We start from the raw sequence: 9,954 nt of genomic DNA on the forward strand, positions 1-9,954 counted from the left end.
TTATACATGCACGTGTATTAATCTAAAAACTAATTAAAATTAAGTAATTGATGATAAAAATATAATTTTATCCCAAAAGTGATTTTCCACAACAAAAGTTATAAATTTAAACTTTTGAGGTTAGTTGAAAATTACTTTTTCAACCATAATTTTAAACCAATCTTTGGGTATTTAGCGTTGCTTACGGGTTGAAAATCACTTTTTCATTCTCAAAATCATTCCCAAACCGACCCTTGGAAGCAAAGTAGAACACAAAAGTAAAATTTAAGAGTTAATTGTTTATATGTCTCGAAATTATAATTTTTATTTCAAATTGGTCTTTAAATTTTTGAATAATCCAATTTTTGCTCATAATAAATTATTGAACGCACAACTTAAAAGGAGAGAAGTGTCGACTTAAAACTTTTAACCACTTGCTCTATAAGTTGTTCACACGATTAACTCAAAATTTATATATAACGCGTTAAACATTTAAAAAATAAAAATATTGCATTAGAAGTTTTTTTTCAAAAACCAAGATCCCTAATCTAATTAATATTAATTTGATTCACTCATTGAAACAAATAAATTAGTACACGTCTAACAAGAATACGACCCCAATTGAATCAAGCGCTTCAATTTAGCATAGATGACAAAACAAGAAAAACCGCCAACGTTGTTTTAGCCTGCTAAAAAAAGCATAATTTATACACAAATAGGGCATGTAATTCGCCGTTGAAAACGCTTTTTTCTCTATTTTTTCCTTCTTCAAGGCTTTTCTCCTTTGCCTCACATTCCTCCTCTCTGTCTCCTCTTTGATTTTTTTTTCAAATAAAATCAAAAGGGGGAGAAGAAAATTGAAAGCTTGAGAGGCAGAGAGAAGAAATTATTATTTATTATTCGTGATAATGGATCTATGGAGACTGACTTTGACCGTTGTGATGCTAATGAACGAATTTAGCTGCAACGTTGGAAATGTTATCACTTTGAATGTAAAACATAAATTTGCAGGCCAGGAAAGAAATTTTGAGTGCTATGAAAGCTCATGATATACATCGTCATGCTAGACTTCTCTCTACTGTTGACATTGATATCCCTTTAGGCGGTGACGGTCACCCCCACCGGAGCTGGGTTAGTTTCTTCTCTTGAATTATGTTCATCAGGGATTTAGACTGCAGTTGCGGTCGCATTCTCGGATTAGCTTGTGTTTTCGCCATTAATGGGGTGCTGGTAACTGAACTTCAAAAATAATTTTCAGGCTCTATTTTGCAAAACTGGTGATAGGAAATCCGGCAGAAGAATATCATGTGCAAGTTGACACCGGAAGTGACATTCTGTGGTTGAATTGTGTTGGCTGTGATAAGTGCCCCAAAGAGAGTAGTCTTGGTGTATGTTCCTTTCATGTATTAATCTTTTTTTTTATAAGGTAAACTACTCAAATGAATACTTAATTATAGGACTGGTGTTAATATGATCATCATACTTCAATTTTGACAATATACATAACTATTTAAGTGATTTCAATATAGTCACTTGTCGTTACAAAACAAACCACGTAGCTGATGTGACTATTATTAACTAATTTTGATTCAGAGGTCCACATCAGCTACGCCGTTTGTATTATAACGGCAGGTTGTTACATTAAAATCACTTAAATAGTCATGCGGTCATATGGCCAAAATTAAAAGTATGATGGTCATATTGTCATCAACCCTATAATTAAATAGTCATTTGAGTAATTTACCCTTGTTTATATATAAACATTTTTGGTTGAGAAACTAATATTTGAGATTGCAGATAGAACAAAAACTATATGATCCAAAAAAGTCAACAAGTTCAAAATTGGTTTATTGCGGAGATGAGTTCTGCTCAGCAGCACATGACGGGAAACTGGAAAATTGTAAGAATAATAGACAATGTGAATATTATATTGTTTATGGTGATGGGACCGGAAATGGTGGATACTTCGTCAAGGATACCATTCAGCTTCAACAGGTCACTGGAAACCTTCAAACTGCTCCTACAAATGGGAGTATCGTTTTCGGGTTAGTTTTTTTTAATAGTATGAGATGATTCTAAAATAGTATTTGTTCATAACCGTTTTTCGTATTAGGTGCGGTTCTAAGCGATCCGGGGACTTAAGTACATCAAGTGAAGCAGTGAATGGAATCATTGGATTCGGACAAGCAAATTCATCTGTGATTTCACAGTTAGCTGCAGATGGAAAAGTGAAAAACAGATTTGCACATTGTTTGGATAATGTGGAGGGAGGTGGAATCTTTGCAATTGGTGAAGTCAATGCACCACACATGAATAAAACACGTATGATCCGAAAACAGTAAGTCCTCTCTATCACAACATCAATAATCATCGTTGATAAAATTTTTATAAATTATAATTTTTTTATGAAAATTGAACTCTACTTTATGAAAAAAAAATTCTTAGGTCGCATTACAAAATTACAACAAAGGAAGTAGAAATTGGAGACACCATAATAAAACTTGCAACAAGTTTTTTCGGCAGTGCTGATGAAAATGCAGCAATAATTGATAGTGGCACAACTTTGTCATATCTTCCCACCAAAATTCATAAACAAGTAGTCGAAAAGGCAAGTATTGTTCGTAAATTTACTTTAATTCTTTTTAATAGTCTGCGATGATTATAAACTATATGTTCAAATTCTTTCTGACCTATTGACAACGTAAGCATATTCCGCAAATGTAGTTATTCAAACTCAGAACCTTAAAAGAAAATAACGCTCCTTTAAACTACTGAAGCTGCTTGTTGAATTCGATTTAGTTAAATTTTTAGATTATCTATTACTAATCACATTGTTCTTTGTCAAGTAGATTACCTCCGGAAAGTCATTGGAAATGGAAAAAGTGGACGGCCAATTTTCTTGCTTCAAGTATGAGAAGAAGTAAGGCATTATCATTCATACTTAATTTGGTGTTATATAGAATTGCGAGTTATTTATTTACATCTGATATGGTTTTAAATTTATTTTTTTAAAAATAATAATGCTTTAATAGTTTTACTATTATCTTATATGATTTTTTTTATGTTGTTGCAGCGTGGACGATGAATTTCCAGTCATAAAGTTCCATTTAAAATTCTCTCGTCTTAACCGTTTATCCACACGATTATCTATTCGAATATCGTGTAAGTAAATTTATAATCTCCCTGTTATCTTAATGAAGATAATTTAGTTCATTTGTGTGTTTTGCATTAAGATATAATTTCATTTTATTAGGATGATATGCGGTGTATCGGCTGGCAGGATAATGGATCCAAAGAGGATGAAAAAATATGATTCTTTTGGGAGGTGTGCATGTTATTTATACTACATTAGGAATTTAGACCGAAAAATAATAAATGTAAAATAAGATATGCAAAAGATAAAATTTAACTTGGCTCAATCTTGCGTGTCTCCACGTATGAGAAGAATAATAATTCACTAATAATCACGACGGGTACAAATAGATGATATCATGTATCTTAAAATCTGATATCTAGAACCAAAATCTGGAGTATCCCAAATCACTTTTCCTCCCTGAATCAAATATTCGGTCACCAAGGATTCTCATTTCATCAGATTTTTAACTAAATAAATTAATCACCAGGTAAATTAACCAATAGAATCACAATAAAATGTAACTTGATTATCAATTATAATTTAGGTCGAAATATAACTTTACATATTACAACTCATAGAAAAACATTCGTTTGATTTTTTTTTTTTTTGGTTACAAATGCAGATTTAGTGCTTTCAAATAAGTTGGTCATATATGATATCGAAAACCAGACAATTGGATGGACCGAATACAATTGTGAGTATCATCTTTGGTGAATTGGCTACATTATGTTAACATCAAGTTGCTAATAGGCATGGTTAATCACAGGCTCTTCATTCGTGAAGGTGAAGGATGAAAAGGCAGGGACAGAGTACATGGTTGGTGCCCATTCTGTTAGTTCAGCAACATGTTTTACCGTGCAAGCAATTCTAATATTACTGTCCATATTTATTCATTTGCTGCACTTTCCCATAGCTTAGATATTGTTTGAACCACCTAATATAACCTTATATTGTCCTTTTTTATTTATTTATTATCATTTCAATAAATTCCTTTAATGCCTTATTACCCCATGTATGCTTACTTGATTGGTTTCCATCATTTAATTTAGATTCAAATGAAATAAATTTGAATTATTAATTTTTATAATCAAATAAACTAAATTTAAATTCAATTGATCGGGCCAAAATTTGAATTATCTTTATTGTTTTATCAAGTTTCACTCCCAAAAAACTGAATTTATATAGACAGAAACAGAAAAGAAAAAGGATTAATCACCATATAATTTTGGACTAAACCAATATTTGATGACATCTCAATCTAATACCTAGGATTTCTAAATTGTTTTCTAACTATTAAATCAAAATTTTATCCGTAAGATGAATTTAGACAGAAAACATATCGAAAATCAAATCTAACTAAAACTTCTGAAGCCGACAAGACTAGAAATTTCATGATTTGTGAAGATTATAAAAGCAAGAAAGAATAATGAACATGTTGAAAAAAAGTCTATGATTTAATGAGCATGTGATTATAGAAGAAGAAAAAACAAGTCATAGGTACAATTGACATGTCATAAATATAGTAGCTGTAATATTAGCACTTTAGTACTCGAGAATAATGACCATTAAGTATTTAATCAGTCAATAACTCTACGAGTATAATAGCCTTATGAGCGTAAATGCTCTGAGCACTAAAGTGCTAATATTGCAGTTACTAGATTTATGACATGTTAATTATACCTATGACTCTCAAAATATATTTAGACATTACAAGTATCAATTAATACATATGACGATATCATAATTATTATCCATTCATATATTATCAGTAATCATAAAAAAGACCGTTCATACTCAATTATGAGCATAAATCATTTATGTGCATATAAGAAAAAATAAATCATAACTTATCATACTTTAGTTTGAAAATGATAAGAATACAAGAAATGCACTCACTTAAAATACATTTTACAACCCGAAGTATAGTAAATTCGAGCTTCAATCTTGATTCTTCTCTTTTCCTTTCAAACTTTCTTCGACTTGAGCTTATTTGGATGTTTCATATTCATTAATTACGTAACAATATAACCAAACGCACAAAGTTAGATTATAATCCAAATAATTAAATAATCCCTAAATTCCTTGAATGCTAATTAAAGTATAAAGCTTCCTACACTTTAAATTAACATTTAATTTCATAATTCAATCAAAACTCTAATTTCTCTCTCCTACAGTTTCAAGGATTAAATTAGGAGTTTTTACATTTCAACTCCAAATTCAATAATTTTACCATCAAAATGAAACTTAAATGATGATAAACAACATGGACACTTCAATTTCATCAAAACACTAAACCCTAATTAAAACCCTTCATGGACGAACCTATCCAAGTGTGTACAACCTTAAATCCTTTAAGAACAACATCAAAACAAGTTTGAATAATTTTTCCCAATTTTCTTTTATGGTCGAATGTAGTATAACACTGTATACGTGAATATCTTGATTCAAATATGAAAAAGTCATATAACCAATTAATCCTTCGTTATCAAGCCTTAATTCAATTTAGTCCATAAACCATAAACTTTCTTTCATCAAATTCAAGAACATAACTCGATCAATCCATGAAATTTTACCACCAAATAAACGAGAATTCAATATAGAACAACTTTATATTTTCACGACATAACCCTAAAATCAAGTCTTTAGCATTAAAATTGACTAAACCTTAGTGTTGAGTTAATCGATCTACGGAATCGGCCAAGAGGGGGGTGAATTGGCAATTAAAAATTTCGTGGAAGCTTTTGCAGAAAATTTAAAGTAATTGCACAGCGATTACAGTGGTTCGACTTTCTCAAACAAAGCCTACGTCCACTACCTTAGCTATCCACACTAAGGATTTTTCCAACAAATTCACTAATTTGTTCTTTCTTTGAGGCCAAAGAGATAACCTTACAAAATCCCTCAAGAGTATACCTCAACTCTTGAGAACACTCTTTTTCCCAAAGAGAAGATTACAAATTTGCAAACTTACAAGAAAAACCTCACAATGTAAGATGTTTGCACAATTCTAGAACAAAGAAAAGAACACTCAAGGATAAATACAATTGAGTACAAAAGTGTTCTTGAAAGCAAATGAATATTGGATGAAAAATAGGCTTGAAATACTCAAACTTGAGGTTTGATGCTTTCTCTTTGATTCTCTCTTGATTCTAGTTGATTGATGTTTCTTATTATTGATCAATGGCTCCAGAACTTGTTTAAATACCCCTTGAATCAATTCTGAACGTTGGTAATAATTAGTGGGGATAATAGAGCCGTTTAAGTGTGAAAACAATTAATTTTTCTAGGTGGAGCGTCTCATGCATCAATGCATGATCAAGTATGCATCGCTGCATTCGTGTAAAATTCAAATATTTTGACCGTTAGAACACTTGATGCATCGGTGCACCAAGTGTGCATCGATGCATGAAATGCATTCGATGTTTGAAAAATAGCCTGATGCATCGATGCATGGCTTGTGCATCGATGCATCAAATGCATTCGATGTTTTGAAAATATTCAGAGTGCATCGCATGAGAGCATCGGTGCATGGAATGCATTCGATGTTCAATTAATTCATCGATGCATCGATGCATGTATTGATGCATCGGTGCATGCCTTTGAATAATTGATTTAAGGCTTGTTTTGGTTCAAAATACTTGTGAAAATTGTTTCAAAAATAGTTTAAGTACAAATCACAATTTTACACATTTAGTAAGGATTAAAATTGATCTTGAAAAACTTGGAGTAATAATTTGATATTCGGTTAATTGAATCGAATTTGTAAAATCATTTGTGAAATTTAAAATTCATTTAACTTAATTGTTATATCGAATATCAAAAATGTTTCAACAATCTCCCCCTTTTTGATATAACAAAACATTTGAATAATTTTAAGATTTGTTTAAGAAATTATTTTTGAAATCGATTTTGAAAAACTTACTCCCCCTTACTATAGCACATCTTAAATTTTCCCCCCTTTTTGTTAAATCAAAAAGACTCTATATAAACGTTTTAAACAAGAATTTGAAAGACATTATCCAATTGATTTTAATAATAAGCTGCTAAGATCACAATCAAAAGAGAGATTAGCCATTAGTTTTCATAAATATTCATAATAAAATGTGAAATGGCATAATTGGTCATATATCTAATGATGCAAACTGAATAAAATTCAAACCAAATATATTAAAATTAAGTTCAAACATTCAAGCATCCAAACATCCAAACAAACAAAACATTCAAATCAAAAAGTTTAACAATCCAAGTTCTTAAAGTTTAAAACCAAATATCATCAAAAAACGTTTAATCATCCATAGCGGAATCGGGAGGAGGAGGAGGATAATGAGCTCTAACTTCAAGAGTAAGAGCATCCATACGATCACGCATCTCCCTCTGAAACTCAGTAATTGTAGACTACATGGGCAAAACGCAGATCAAACGACTCTAGAAAAATGGAAATAAGGTGGCGTTTGATCTTGCCGAGCTGGTACTTCCTCGTCATATCTCTCATAAGCCTTTGAAGCTCTGGATCATTATCAGCGTCATGAGCTGGAGGAGGAGGGGAGCACGAGAAGAACTAGGAGCAGCTCGTGAAGAACTAGCTCCCGGGGTTTGCTTACCGGGTCGAAAAGACCATAGTCTGGTGTTCTCATCCAATTTCCAATCCGATTTCTTTAAGGATGTGATATTGATTGGGTTTTGGAGCGGAATAGGATTGTCAAGGGAGACATCTAGGCCGAGTTTGATAAACAAATTGCTTAGTAGACAACCATAAGGTAGGGTTTCTACATGCTTGAGGGAATGATGTTTATGATATCGACAAGCGCGCTAAAGAATATGTGGAAATTGATTTTCTTTTGTTCTTTATACAGTGCTCCACCATAAGTCTGTAGTACGTAGTGTGGGAGTACCGACCTACGGATGGTCTAAACCACCAAGAGATCATTAAGTGAAGAAATCGATCGTGGTGAGACCTAAAGGTACTGACACTAGCATTAGGAAGATATGGATATTCCACATCTTCCTTCTCATTAAATAAACCCTCGTCATCTAAACCAAAATGAGATGCGATGGATTCAGAAGTAATAGTGATATATTGTCCTAAAAGATAGGATCTAATCGCTATAGTACCGCACTGAGTTGTGTTCTGAATACAAACTGCATTGGAATAAAAGATGCGGACAAGTTGGTGAAAGACGATGGGTTGAAGAGAAAATAGTTTATCAAACTTCCATCGGCGAAGAATTGAGAGGTATTCAAATTCAAGTTTTATCATAGCTTGTAGAGAAGGAATACGCTCTTCCCTAATACGATAGGATTGGAAGGAGTTCATGTACCTAGAGTACAATTCATCCCTAGGTTTTCAGGCATGTTAAAACAAGTACTAATGAGGGATGAAGGAATATTGGATGGATTTTGAGGTCTAAGAGCGGGAGGACGGTTTTGGTGAGACCGACTCGAGGATGATCTATGGCGTTTGGGATTAGACATAGTTAGGGAAATCGGAAAAGAAATATCACCTGCAATTTAAAAACACATGTATGCACAAAATTCAATCCCAAAACTCAAATGAGTCCTCAATAATTCAAGGTTCTCTAACATAATCCTAATGGGCAAAGTTTTGAAAACTATTTAAAATTAATATCATAATACGCATAGTTTTCATGAAAACAACAATTGAATCATAATTTTCGAAATAATTTTTTTAAATTCGAAATTTCCAAATAATTTTGAAAAATTATGCGTTTTTGATGAAATTCGTTGTAGAAATAGTTTAGAATCATCATAGCCAATGCCCGATAATTATTTCAAACTAGAACTAATCTAAACTAGTCCTAAGTTCAAAAATTTAATGAAATAGAGTTTTGTGAAAATACCTTAAAAATTCGGATTGAGGGGAATGAGGAGATGTTTGCGCGATTTAATGAGTGTAGCAGGTTTGTAGGATGAAAAACTGAAGAATCCGATGTTTTCCCGAAGATTTTGAGCAAAAATAGAGATTTGAGGTGAGAGTGGGACGAACGGCCGTGAGTTTATGTTTTAGGTTTGAGAAAAAAATGAAGAAGATGAAGATTTTAACCTAAAACCGACGGAGCATCGGTGCATGGTCTTATGCATCGATGCATATTCAAGGATGCATCGATGCATTGTTAAATGCATCGTGCATGAAGCACAAAAATGTCAAAAATCCGTTTTAAACACTTAAAATGCTAAATAATTTGGCTCTAATGGTAATGGCAACTCCTATATCAAAAATTAATTATGTTCAATCAATCAAATTAATCTTCAAACTTTATTTGAACATAAAATTAATTTTTATTAAGAATCATAAACTCCCCTAACTAATAGCAAGAATACAATCAAAAAATATTATTATAAGCATTTTTCAGTGTTTATTAAAAGTGCTAAATTATTTTAAACACTAAGTGAAGATAGGTCGTTAAACCTAATTCTCTTCTAAGTGTCCAAAATCTTTCTTTCTAAGGGTTTTGTAAAATATCCGCTAATTGGTGCAAAGTATCAACAAATTCTAGAACTACTCTTCCTTAGTGACATGGTCCCTAATGAAGTGATGTCTTATTTCAATATGCTTAGTTCTAGAGTGTTGGATGGGATTTTTAGTGAGACAAATAGCACTAGTATTGTCACACTTGATAGGAATGGTACCTACTTCAATTCCATAATCAAAAAGTTGTTGTTTCATCATAACTTGTGCACAACAACTACCGGCTGAAATGTATTCCGCTTCAGTGGTAGATAATGCACACCAATTTTGTTTCTTGAAAACCAAGAAATCACATATTTCCAAGGAATTGACAAGTACCGGAGGTGCTTTTCCTATCTAATTTGCATCCTCC

The 9,954-nt window shown here is 32.1% G+C and overlaps 1 pseudogene; it reads left to right on the top strand.

Moving 5' to 3' along the window:
* Positions 1 to 836: 836 nt before the first annotated feature.
* LOC120149873 lies at positions 837 to 4,033 on the top strand (annotated as a pseudogene).
* Positions 4,034 to 9,954: the final 5,921 nt, after the last annotated feature.

The sequence above is a fragment of the Hibiscus syriacus genome, unplaced genomic scaffold (assembly GCF_006381635.1).
Source record: "Hibiscus syriacus cultivar Baekdansim isolate YM2019G1 unplaced genomic scaffold, ASM638163v2 tig00111011_pilon, whole genome shotgun sequence".
In the NCBI taxonomy this organism is placed as follows: domain Eukaryota; kingdom Viridiplantae; phylum Streptophyta; class Magnoliopsida; order Malvales; family Malvaceae; genus Hibiscus; species Hibiscus syriacus.